Source organism: Chionomys nivalis, chromosome 3 (assembly GCF_950005125.1).
Source record: "Chionomys nivalis chromosome 3, mChiNiv1.1, whole genome shotgun sequence".
Taxonomy (NCBI): Eukaryota; Metazoa; Chordata; class Mammalia; order Rodentia; family Cricetidae; genus Chionomys; species Chionomys nivalis.
Genome location: NC_080088.1, coordinates 111,385,856 through 111,398,729, shown reverse-complemented (window position 1 = coordinate 111,398,729; position 12,874 = coordinate 111,385,856). Strand labels below are relative to the sequence as shown.

The window sequence follows — 12,874 nt, the reverse complement described above, 5'->3', positions numbered from 1 at the left end:
GAGCATGTGCTGCTGTGAGCACTAGGGTCAAATTCAGATCGCTGGCTGAGAAATCTCTGAAGCGCCCGGTAGACTTTTTTTTAACTAGTAAAATTATCAGGTGCTGAAGAGACGGCTCAGCAGTTAAGAGACCTACTGGTCTTGCAAAGGACCCGAGTTTGGTTCCCCAGAACCCATGTTGGGTTCCTCACAATTACCTCTAACTCCAGTTCCAAGGGATTTGCTGCCTCTGGGTGCCACAGGTACCCCCAACACATACACACACAGTTTTTTTTTGTTTGTTTGTTTGTTTGTTTTTAAGGGTTAGTAATTACTGGAATAGCTTGTAGATGCTAGCTAGGCTAAATGAAACCCTTCTGCCTGTATCTTCCACGCTGCACTGTGCCATGACTGAGGCAGGCAGCATCATGGATGTGCTGTCATACCTCTGTGTTGTAAGGGGGCGGAGCTCCAGGTCAGCCCGGGCCAATAGGCTGAGGAGATGACTCGGGTAAGAGTGACTGCCCTACAAGCACGAGAACCTGAGTTCAAAGCCCCAGCACCACCTAAGAAACCACCAAGGTAACTGCCTGCAGGTGGTTTCTCAAGAGTTAGAGACTTTCCATGTGGTCCATTCCTAAGAGCACACCCAACCAGTACCAGTCACTGCAGCTGAGAGGGAAGCAGCAAATGAACAGATGAGCAAAGTGTGGTTCACACAAACAGTGGAAAACTACAAAGCCATAAAAGGGCCAGAAGCACTGGCAATGGTTACAACACAGATGAAAGATGAAAACAGCATGCCAAGTGCAAGGCCAGTCCCAAGAGCCCGTATGTATTGCATAATTCCATGGAAATAAAATTTCCATACTAGGCAAATCCACAGAGGTTATGGAGCACTCTAGGGCCAATGCAGGGACTGCTTAATGGGTGCAGGGCTTCATCTTGGTGAAGATGCCGTCAAACTCACAGAAGTAATTTCACAACCCCGTGCTTATACTAAATGCAATGAACTATTGATTTTAAGAGGGTTAATCTGCCCGGCGTGGTAGCGCACGCCTTTATTTCCAGTACCCCAGAGACAGAGGCAGGAGGATCTCTGTGAGTTCCAGGCCATTCTGGTCTTTATAATGAGCTTCAAGCAAGTCAGAGTGAGAACTGTCTCAAATTTAAAAGAAAAAAAAAAGGTAAATTAGAGGCTGGGGTACAGCATGAAGCTTGACAGCAAACCTCCTAACTAGGGTTTGAGAAGCCTTGGGTTCTACCCCCAGCACTGTGCCTCCCCCCAAAAAAATCATTTTTATGTCACATGAACTTTTATATCAATGAGGAGAGAGAAAACACCTTCGCCATGGCTGGGACAGAGCTTTGGCTCATGTGTCTTGACAAATGTCCCAGGCACAGCTGGAGCTAAGTCAGTGTGTCCACAAAGGTGATGGCAGCTGTGTGCTAATCAAGGAGGATCTCTCGAGGTGCTTGAAGAACAGTGGGTACTGGCAGAGATTTGAGGGCCACTCTGGTAGAAGAGAACCTTGAGAGGAAGGTGTAAAAGTGTCAGACAGTCAGGACTCCCTAAAGGACCCAGCAGAGGCAATAATGTTGCTGGGCCCTCCTGGAACTGTCCCTTCAGAATTGCTTACAAAACATCTACTGTGTCAGGCAAGGTGGCTGGGAATCCTCCAATCAGAAAAGCCTTGGCATTCCCATTCGTGTTCCTGTGTTCTCATGATTTAGAAGAAAAACAAAGTGGTGGTTTCTTTTTATTTTTACTTATTTATTGGTTTCTTTTTGTTTTTTGTTTGTTTGTTTTTTAAGACAAGGTTCCTCTGTGTAGCCCTGGCTGTCCTAGAACTTGATCTGCAGACCAGACTGACCTCAAAATTCAGAGATCCACCTGCTTCTGCCTCCCAAGCGCTGTGACTAAAGGTGTGCGCCATCACTGCCCAGCTGCTTATTTAAGAGAGAGAAAAAGAACATAAAGGTGGGTGGGTATGGAGGACATGGGAGGAACTGAAGGAGGAAAAAAATGTTAAAAATATATTGTATGATTTTTTAAAAATATTTATTTATTATGTACACAATATTCTGTCTGTGTGTATGTCTGCAGGCCAGAAGGGGGCACCAGACCTCATTACAGATGGTTGTGAGCCACCGTGTGGTTGCCGGGAATTGAACTCAGGACCTCTGGAAGAGCAGGCAATGCTTTTAACCACTAAGCCATTTCTCCAGCCCATGATTTTTATTTTTAATTAAGAAAGAAAAACAAGGGGCTGGGGAGATGCTCCGCGGGTCAGAGTACTACTTGTTACACAGCACGAGGCCTGAATTCCAATCCTGGAGTGAACATTAAAAGCTAGGTGTCACCTACGTGCACTGTGAGGGCAGAGGCAGGAGGCTGGCTAAGGCTTGCTGACTGCCAACCGAGCTCCAGGGTCAGTCTTGTCCAAAGGGGATACGGTAGAGTGACAGAGCAGAACACCCAACGTCCTCTTCATGCACACACACACACACATGTGCACACACCACACACCCAAAAGAACCACAACAAACTCAACCATGTGACAAGATACTCAGCCTAGTGAATAGCAAGGGAAGTACACACTCAAACTTCAAGCAAACGCTGGCAATTCCTCAGACAGTGAACCATGGAGTTCCTGCGTGGCCAGTAATTCCTCTCAATGGTATGCACTCAAAAACCAGAAAGGAGGGATTCAGTCAGACCCTTGCATGACAAGAGTGAGAGCATCACCAGTCACAACTGCCGAAAGACGGAAACAACCCTATGTCCATCAAAGGATGCGTGGACACAGAGAATGGGGTAAGGTCACGTAAGGGTCATGAGGAGGCAAGTTCTGACTTACAAGGTGGTGGAGAAGCACCCTGAAGACATGCTAAGTGAAATGAGCCAACACTAACTGGTAACCAGTGAGCAGCAGCCAAGATGGTCAAATTCACACAGCAAGAAACAGAACAAGGTCGGGCGGTGGTGGCGCACGCTTTTAATCCCAGCACTCGGGAGGCAGAGGCAGGCGGATCTCTGTGAGTTCGAGACCAGCCTGGTCTACAAGACTAGTTCCAGGACAGGCTCCAAAACTACAGAGAAACCCTGTCTTAAAAAACCAAAAAAAAAAAAAAACAGAACAGGGCTGGTGTGGGGCTGAGGGGGTGGAGCCCAAACTGCATGCACAGAGGCCTGGGCTCCACCCCCAGCACTGCAGAAACTGCAGGTGGTGGTGTTCGCTGGTTCTATCACTAGGCAAACAGGCAGGATGAAGCTAGCCCGGATGACATGAGAGCCTGCATGCCGAACAGGAAGGAAAGAAAGCAGCATAATGAGAGGAGAGGGGAACAAGGAGGTCCCGAATGGGAGGAGCCCAACACAGTAGACATACGTAATGCCACAGGGCTGTACATGGTGAGTATGGCTCATTTTCACTGGGTGAGTATTAAGCATATATTTTATGATGTTATGTGTGTCTGTGTTATGGAAGCGCAAGTGTCCTAGGGACCAGAAAGGGCATGGCATCCCTATAGCTGGAGTAACAGGCAGTTGTGAGCCACCAGACTTGGGAGGTGGGAACTGATCTCAAATCCCGTGCAAGAGTACAGTGAGCTCTTAAGTGCGGAGTCATCTCTCCGGCCCCAAAATGAATTTCCAGAAGAAAGTAAGCAGCCATGATAGGAACGGAGAAGCCACACTTCAGAGCACCAAGGACGACATCGTTAGCTCTGCCCCTGCCCTGGCCTCCTTGCCAATGGATGTGTTTACCCAAGTTCCACATTCGCTGCAGTCTGGCTGCTGTTACTCTACATATTCTTTTGTGATCCTCATCTTCTAAGAAGAGGAAGGCAGGACCCTGGACTCCATAGCTTGGGTCTATGCTTTTCCTAGCTTGCTTTAGCCACTCTCTGCCTCAGTTTCCCCATCTTTAAGATGGTCATGAGGAGCAGATGAGCCATGTACTCAGAATACACGACTAATGTGCTGAAAAGCTATCCTTTCAACGCAATGCCTAAACACAATGGGGCTGCATTCCAGAATGTTCCGGAGTGACGGCTGCCCTGGGGAGCCCCCCTGCTCTCATGTGGATTCCGCCCCTCTGGTCCAGCCACCCTCAGGACAGGAGGTCTGTCCTTCCTCCAAGAGCTCTGTTGGGGCTACAAGTGTTCCTGGAAAGAAAACCAGACTTGGCAGTGCCTGCGGGAGTCAATGGGGATTTTTTTTTCTTGCCAACAGAAAAACAATTGCTTATCGATCTCTACTCCAGACCAAGGACACCGAGCCGTCCACCCCCAACAAAGTTGCTTTTAATCAAGTCTCTTTGGCCAGCCAGTGTCTGGCCTGGGCCTCCCTCGCCACCACCTCTGACGCAGGCTTGGCCTTCAAGGTCTGAAGGAGGAGAACAGAAGCATTCAGACCCAAGCTAGGGCTGCCTGTGAAGACCCAGATCTAGGGAAGAGATGAACAAAGACCAGGAGGGCTGTGTAGAAGGATCCCGCCCCGTTCCCACAGACTAAGCCAGTGTTCTGAATTGTTGGGCCAGAGACCCTATGGGAATCTAATGAAGCCACCAAGATGCCTCTAGTAGAAAACTGCACATAAAGACAGTAGCTTAGCATAAAAGACTACTGAAGGCACACTAAGCCCAGCAGGCACCAGGCACAGAATAACTCTGCTTGGTTGTGTAATTCCCACAGGACAAGCCCTCTGCAAGGAGGGGCAGTGATCGGAACACAGGATTGAAGAGGACCTTCCCACAAAGCTGCCCGAGTTTGGCAAAGCGCCAGCAGTCTGGCCCGGCAGTTCCCCATGAATCACAAGCACTGCCCCGCCCAGAAGGCCCCCCCCTCACTCCAGGGCACCCAGTGGAGCCACCAGACCCTTCCTGGAGCAGATGGAGCCAGTCCCCGGCCAGGATGAGAGAAATGTTCCTTCCTGTGCCAGAAAGCCAAGTGGCACAGGCCCACAGGAAATGCCTGGTCATTTCCATTTCCTGGGGGCCATTTCCAACCAGCAACTGCCACCTGCCAAACTCTGAGTGGAGCTGAGCTGAGCCACTGTGGGGCTGGGACTGGAAGACAACTCAGTGGGTGGGCCTCAAAATCAGAGATACATCTTCCTCGGAGTCCCTTAGGGTTCTCAGACCCCTCTTCCCTAGCACTCCAGACAGAGAAAAAAAAAAAAAAAAAAAAAAGGATCAAGGGCCTACCAGGACTAAGAGACTAAGAACGATGTCAGTCCGGGGGAGTCAGGAAAGGACCTACATAGCCACATCCTCTCTCACCTGGGGAAACCTGAGGCCCTAAAGAAAATTCATTCATTCATTTGTTCTTTTAACAAGCAATTAAGCTTGAAGCTCAGTTGGTAGAGTTCTTTCCAGGCATGTAAGAGCCCTGTCTTCAATCCCCAGCATGCATAAACCAGGCATAGGAGTGCATGCTGTAATACTATGGAAGTAGAGGCAGGAACATTAGAAGCTGTTCAAGGTCTCAAGGTTTATCCTCAGCTACACAGCAAATACGGGGTGGAGGACACGGTTTTTACAAGGGTTTCTCTGTGTAGCCCTGGCTGTCCTTGGAACTCATTTTGTAGATCAGATAGGCCTTGAACTCAGAAACCCACCTGCCTCTGCCTTCCGAGTGCTGGGATTGGATTAAAAGTGTGTGCCACCATCACTCTACATAGCAAATCTGAGGCAGCGAGAACACGGCTCAAAAAAACAAACACAGAACCAAATGGTCAAAGAAAAACTCCAAGTGATTATGGAGAAGCTACTGTGTGGTTTCTGTCACAAGGGACCAACAACCTCATGAAAGATTTAAAAGGAGGCGCCCCAGTGCCACAGTGCACAGCAGACAGCCAGACCGGTACACAACAGAAGAGAGGCAGCTGACGATGAAGAAAGAGGAAGCCGGGGGTCAAGGAAGTCTGTCCTGGGAAATACTTTCCTTTTCCTTTTAATTAAAATTTAAAAAGAATTGAGATAGAGCATGTGGCACTGTGTGGCAGGGCTAGCTTTGTGACCCTCCTGCCTGTTAGGAGTATAGGTATGTGCAACCACAGCTAGTCAGCCAACCACCCTGCCAGGCAAACAAAAACAAGGAGACTAGGGAGATGGCTCCCCAGGAAAATGCCTGTTGTACAAGCATGGAGACCTAGAGTTCTTAGCCCCACAGCACCCTCAGAAAAAGCTGGGTGTGACTGCCAACTGCCAGTGTACGGCCAAAGTCAGGCTGAAGGCCATATTCCATGGCCTCCCTTTCCCCACATCTCATAACCTACTTCACCATCACAAGTGGCTGAGCCTACAACCCCAGCTTTAAGAGTCAGGCAATGTTAGCAGTCTAGGCACACACCTCCATGGTCATCTGTCCTAAATTCTCCACTTTACCAATAGAAAACAAAGGCTCAAAAGATTCACTAGAGCCGGCAAGATGGTTTAGTGGGTAAGGACTGTGGCCAAGTCTGATGACCTGAGTTTGATTCCTGGAACCCTGATGGTGGAAGGTGCTGTGGGCTAATGCTCTTGTACACTGTAAAGATCTGTCACTCATATTGGTTTAGTAAAACACGGATTGGCCAGCAGTCAGGCAGGAAGTATAGGGGGGCAACCATACTAGGAGAATTCTGGGAAGAGGAAAAGCAGAGTCAGTCACCAGCCAGATGCAGAGGAAGCAAGATGAGAATGCCTTACTAAGAAAAGGTACCAAGCCACAAGGCTAAAAATAGATAAGAATTATGGGTTAATTTAAGTTGTAAGAACTAGTTAGTAATAAGCCTGAGCTAATAGGCCAAACATTTTATAATTAGTATAAGCCTCCGTGTGTTTCTTTGGGACTGAATGGCTGTGGAACTGGGTGGAACAGAAACCTGTACAGGAAGGAGAGAACCAACTCCCAAGGTGTCCTTTAACCTTCGCATTCATACTATAATATGAGCACTCACACATGCACACACACATATATGCACACACACCAAATGTAAAATTTTTTAAAAAGTTGCTGATTTACCTAGAATCACAGTAGGTTCAAGTAGAGCTAAAATGAGCCAGTTTTGTTTTTTGTTTTTTGTTTCACCGAGGCGCCTGAGGTGTAACTCAGGGTTCCTGCACATGAAGAGCAAGTACTTGACCATGGTGCCACAGCCAACAGTCCTCATCTGTATTTTCCAAGGACAGAAAAAGTGACAGACACAGCCTTGCAAAGTTCACAAACTGTGTCCTGAGTAAGTACAGGCTGGGTCAAAATCTTAACAAAGAGGCTGGCATAGGCCATGTTGCTGCCTTCCTGGGAACTCAATCAATATGAGGGGACACCAAAGGCAGCAGCCTCCAACTGTACCAAGAACAAATGCCCGGACTTGGCCCAGAGACATGGCTTGACTAACTGGAGAGTGAGGTTTTTAATTCACCGCTGAATTCTCAAGCCTAGAACTTTCTAGAACACAGCTGGCATTCAGCAAATGTAAGCTGGAGGGTGTGTATTTCAAACATCCCAAGGCCAGTCAGAAGGTCAGACGCTGTCTTTTTTTTTTTTTTTTTTTTTTGGTTTTTCGAGACAGGGTTTCTCTGTGGTTTTGGAGCCTGTCCTGGAACTAGCTCTGTAGATCAGGCTGGTCTCGAACTCACAGAGATCCGCCTGCCTCTGCCTCCCGAGTGCTGGGATTAAAGGCGTGCGCCACCATCGCCCGGCTGGTCAGACGCTGTCTTTAGCTGGCCCAGAGTCTACATTCCTTTAGTCTTGAGAACTGCAGCCCTTTATTCTGGGAACACATCCTTCTACCCAAGGCAGCCCCGTGGAGTCAACCCCATCACCAGTTTCAGGGTCTCATCCATGACTCAAAACTGGCCAACTGGGCATCAACTACTCTGGCCAAGTGATGGATTCAGGAGAACATACGTAACCCAGTGCCGTCTACTATTCTGGGTCTTACTCTGCGATTTTTTTTAAGCGTGGAAAGGTTCTTTCTGTCAAACAGTGTTGTAAGGGTGGGGGAGAACACTGCTTTAGCATGAAGTGAATCAAGAAAGAACAATGAATAGGAAACGGATTTGGTACCCAGGCTCATCCATGCCTGGAGCCCACAGATCCCAGTGTTTTCAACTACCTGAGCCAAAAGAGCTCATTACTTACCAGAGACTTAGACCTACAAGTGACAAACAGATTGACAAAAGCTTCTCTACTAAGTTCAGTTCCTTACACCCACAGGTGCTCAGGCAGCTGCCTATTCCCTAGTAACCCAGGCAGCCTTCACGTAGATGGCTAGGCAGAAGACAAAACCTACAAGGTCAATGTTTTGCTTGTTTATCTTAGAAAAGTAAATCAGAGATGGAGAAGACCCACGGGCTGACTTGGAAGAAGCCTGCTGAAGACACTCACCCCATAGCAACAGCTGTAATCGCTGCTGTCATGGCAATACGTGAGACTAGTGGTCTCGGCTGCTCGGCATCATACTAAGCCTGTATCAGCTCATGAGCTGCCATGTAATGATGACCTCACTACTTCCTCCTTCAGTGAGGAGACAGAGGCACAGTCTGCGTGATGTGCCCATGATCACACAGTTGAGGAGTTTTAGGGAGGGCACAGCTGTGAATGCATTAAACAAAAGCAAAGCAAAGGCTTCCACAGGTATGCAGTCTGGAGAGACGGATGGCTCAGCAGTGAAGAGCACTGGCTGCTCTAACAGGAGACCTGAGTTCAGATCCCAGCACCCACATGACAGCCCACAGTTGCCTATAACTCCAGCTTCAGGGCAGTCAACATTCTCTTCTGGCCTCTGTGGGCACTGGCATACAGATAGCATATATTCACACAAACATAAACGTAAAATAAGAAAATAAAAGCCAGGCAGTGGTGACATATGCCTTTAAGCCCAGCATGGGAGGCAGAGGCAGGTTAATCTCTGAGTCTGAGGCTAGCCTGGTCTACAGAAAGAGACCTAGGACAGCCAGGGCCACAGAGGAATCCTGTTTCAAAACACCATCCTTCCCCCCAAAAGAAAGGAAAATAAAAGCCCCTTAACTGGCTTTAACTTATACTAAAAAGAATTCTGAATTTTTCTCTTTTTTTTGGGGGGGGGGCCTTTGGAGACAGAGTCTCTCTACAGAGTCCTGGCTACCCTGGAACTAGATCTGTAGACCAGGCTGTCCTTTAAGTCAGAAATCCTTCAGAAATCCGCCTGCCTCTGCCTCCCGAGTGCTAGGATTAAAGGTGTGCACCACCAACACTCAGGCTTCAAATCAGAATTTCTAATCTCACCACGGTAACTAAACCTTTTCTACCTTCCCTGCTAACTGTAGTCCAAGGCCTCATTTGTTACCAAATCAAAAGTGAACATAATTTCACATCCAAACTGGCATGCTGCACTGCCCCTGAATGAGTACGGTGTTTCATGGACGCAAAACTTGAGACACGCAGACTGACTCCCTGCCCGTCTTCCACGAAACCAAAGGAAGAGGCAGAGAAATAAATGAGATTCCAATCTGTAAGGGGAAGAGATCCACTCCAGTGACACACAGCCTGGCCAGTCAGAGACCCGGGGCCCAGATGGCATCATGGGCATCCTGTCTCCCCCACCCACACTCTATTCATCCATTCCTTATTCCTCCTTGTCTACAGACTGTTTAAATCACCGCTTTCCCTCTTCAACCTCAAGTATAATGCCCTCCCAAACAGGGACAAGTCAGGAAACAGGGACAGGGCCACCTGCCCCCACACCTGGACCCAGATGGGTGTCCAGGTCTGAGATGAACCTAAAGGCAATCTCTCTTTGCCAGATGCTTTGAATGCAATATTCCCAATGTACGTTCTCCCACTCCCCGCTAGAGAAAAAGTTTTTTTCTGTGTAGTCCTGGCTGTCTCAGAACTCACTTTTATAGACTAAGCTGGCCTGAACTCAGAGATCTGCCTGCCTCTGCCTCCCGAGTGTTGGGATTAAAGGCGTGGGTCACCACCGCCTGGCCCTCGAAGTACATTTAAAAGCGTAACAGAGCTAGGCATGGAGGCAGATGAATCCCAGCACTAGGAAGGCAGAGCTGGCAGATATCTGAGTTCAAGGCCAACCTGGTCTACACAGTGAGTTCCAGGACAGCGAAGGCTATATATACAGAGAAAGCCTGTCTCGGGGAAAAAAAACCAAAACCCTAAACAGGGTCAGGAATGTGCTCCCCGCCTTGCCCCCCATCTAACCACTGCCTCCTTTAAGTGTTCCCTAACAGAAACACTTGGGCAACACCTTTAGCCTTCCCTCAGCTCTGCCTCCTGGGCAACCTCTCAGGGCAGAGGGCAAGATCCTGGCCTCTCCCTTCCCCCACTTCCTGTAGGGTCATCCATCTCTCCTTTCCAGGTTGGAATTAGCATTTTTATCTCTGTAACTGCCATCTCTCAACTATTTACAGCCACCAGGATAAAAAGAGGCAACACAAAAATAGTCCCTCGGCAGCTTTCGGGATGGGGTGGGCGTGGGGGCACGACAGAATCTTCTAGTTTTCTTTCCTCCTTTCCGAAAGGGAGATGTACGCTAGAAAATACTTCATCTGTTCCACAGGACTCCCCAGCAGCTAAGAGACTCTGGCAGGGACTGAACCCCAGCACCTCTCAGCTCCCTAGAGTACATCTGTCCCCAGACCCCCAAACAGGGGATGGAGGTTACACAGCCAGGCTGCGCACAGGGCAGTGCCCTGTCCAGTTCCTGTCACGCCCAGGGCCTCCTTCCTGCCTTCTGAAGTCAGTCCAAACGAACAAAACAAAACAAAACCTTGGCATTTCTCCGTGTTTGAAATGTTCTATAATTGAAAAAAGAAACTCAGCGAGGCATGGTGGTATGCACACATGCAGGAGGCAGAGACAGGAAGATCAAGGGGTGAAGGCCAGACTGGGCTACATAATGAGACCCTGTCTCTCAGAGAAGGAAAGAAAGAGAAGCCTTAAACTAGAAACAGCACACATGTCCATCACTGGACGAATAAACCAAATGTAGTCCACTCAGACTATGAAATATTACTCAGCCATAAAAAGGCCTGACACAAAGAAGACGTGATACGGAGTGAGGCCATGAACATAGATGTAACTCGCAGGACACGCACACAACACACTAGTCTTATGACAGCAGATGTGTGGGTGCGAGAGCCTAGTGGGAGGGAGGCAACGCAAATGTTCCTGCTCCGACACTGGAGCAAGGGAAAAACACAGCGCTGCTGGAGGGAACTTCACCTTTTCCCTTTTTTTCAGGGTTAGGGATGTAGCTTGTGGAGCACTTGATAGCAAGTTAAAAACCAAAACCCTTACAAATTTCTATCAACAAACAACCTGAACTCTAAACTCTCTTGTTTATTTACTTATCTGGAGACAGGGTCTCACACAGCCCCGGCTGCCCTCCGACCTCCTAAGGATGAGCACAACCTTGATCTAGCTTCCACTTCACGAGTGCTGGGATTACACAGCACCCAGCTTACAGAGTGCTAAGGACCAAACCGAGGGTTTCACGTGTGCTAGGCACTCTGCCGGGTCACATCCCATCTAAGAAGTCAGTTTGCCAAGGAAGAGCTACAGGTGTGATCTGAGAGGTAATGGCGGCCCAAGAGCCACCTGTGTGAAGCCACCTTGGGGCTCTCTGGCCTACTAGTCCAAGTCTCTAACTAAAGGACAAACGTGCTGCAGCACAGGCCCAAACCCCCAGGACAGCGAGAAGAAATGAGATCCATGAGGCCCTAGAGCCACCGGAAGGAGGCAGGTCAAGGAAGAGAGGTCTCAAGTGACTAAGCGGCTCCCAATCTGAGTCCTTTCCTAAGATGAGTTCACGAAGGCAAGGGTGACTAGTGGGCCATGTTAGATTCTGAGCAGTTTGGCCTGCCCCACCCAGCGGTCCCCTCCCAGCTAACAGAGCATGCCACTGTCTACACCCAATGCACAAACTCCCTCTGCTGAGCTGGGCCCCATCTTATCCCCTCTACCTCCTCCCTCCACTTTTCAGCCCACTTTCAAAAGCAGACTTCTCCAGAACGCACCTTGTGGCTATCCCTCCATTGACCCAGCACTTGAGACTTAAGGCATTTCTCAGCATCTTCCTACTGGCATTTAGGATAGCAACATTCTTACAGGACATTTGGCATTCCCTAGCTCCTGCCCACTAAACACCAAGAGTGCTTAGTCTCACTTTGACAAACCAAAAGTTACTCCCACATGTTTTCAAATGCTCGCCAGGAGGGTGGAACTGCCCCCCTGAGAACTACAGCCTAGTTATTAGCCCACTAGCAACTGGAGGGAAAGACAAGCTGGAGTTCTGGCAGGACCGCAGGACCTCCTTAGATCTGTGGCCTTATACATTGCTTAGTAAAAAGGCCTGGGCTCCCCCAAGCAGGTGAGGGAAGCCTTGCTTGTCTGTGTGATCCCAGATAAGTTAACTAACCTCTCTGAGCCTTTTAATACTAAAGGAGTGTTAGGAACCTCAACCTCCTATTCTCGACCAAAGTGGCAAAACTCCCTGACAAACAAGATTTGGGGTAAATATTAAATAAGATAATGCAGGCAACAAAACAGTACCTGCCACATAGCAAGAACTCAATAAGTCCTAATTAGGGGGCGGGAATGTGGTTCTGTGGTAGAGGGTGCTCTTAGCATGCTCCTGGCACTGGGTTCTTGCCCCCAGAAAGGATGAAAAAAGTCACTACCATTATCCAAGGTAGGGGCTCCTCAAATGATTGCCTTGATGAGCTGGTTAAGAGCGGCCGAAGGTGCAGAAGGAGAACCTGGCAAACTGAAGCTGCTTTTGCACACTGATCCTAATCTATTCTGAAACTGCACAGTTTCTGTGGGGAGGCTTGGGAACAGTGGCATCCCCTGCCACTTCCAAAGAACAAAGGAGCTGTGGGGACAGACAGCAATCCTCCCTTCAGCC

At 48.8% G+C, this 12,874-nt stretch overlaps 1 protein-coding gene across 2 annotated transcripts in view; it reads right to left on the bottom strand.

The window, feature by feature from the left end:
• The window catches only part of Camkk2 (calcium/calmodulin dependent protein kinase kinase 2), a 50,962-nt gene that overhangs the window by 37,031 nt on the left and 1,057 nt on the right, over positions 1 to 12,874 (bottom strand). The window lies entirely within an intron of this gene.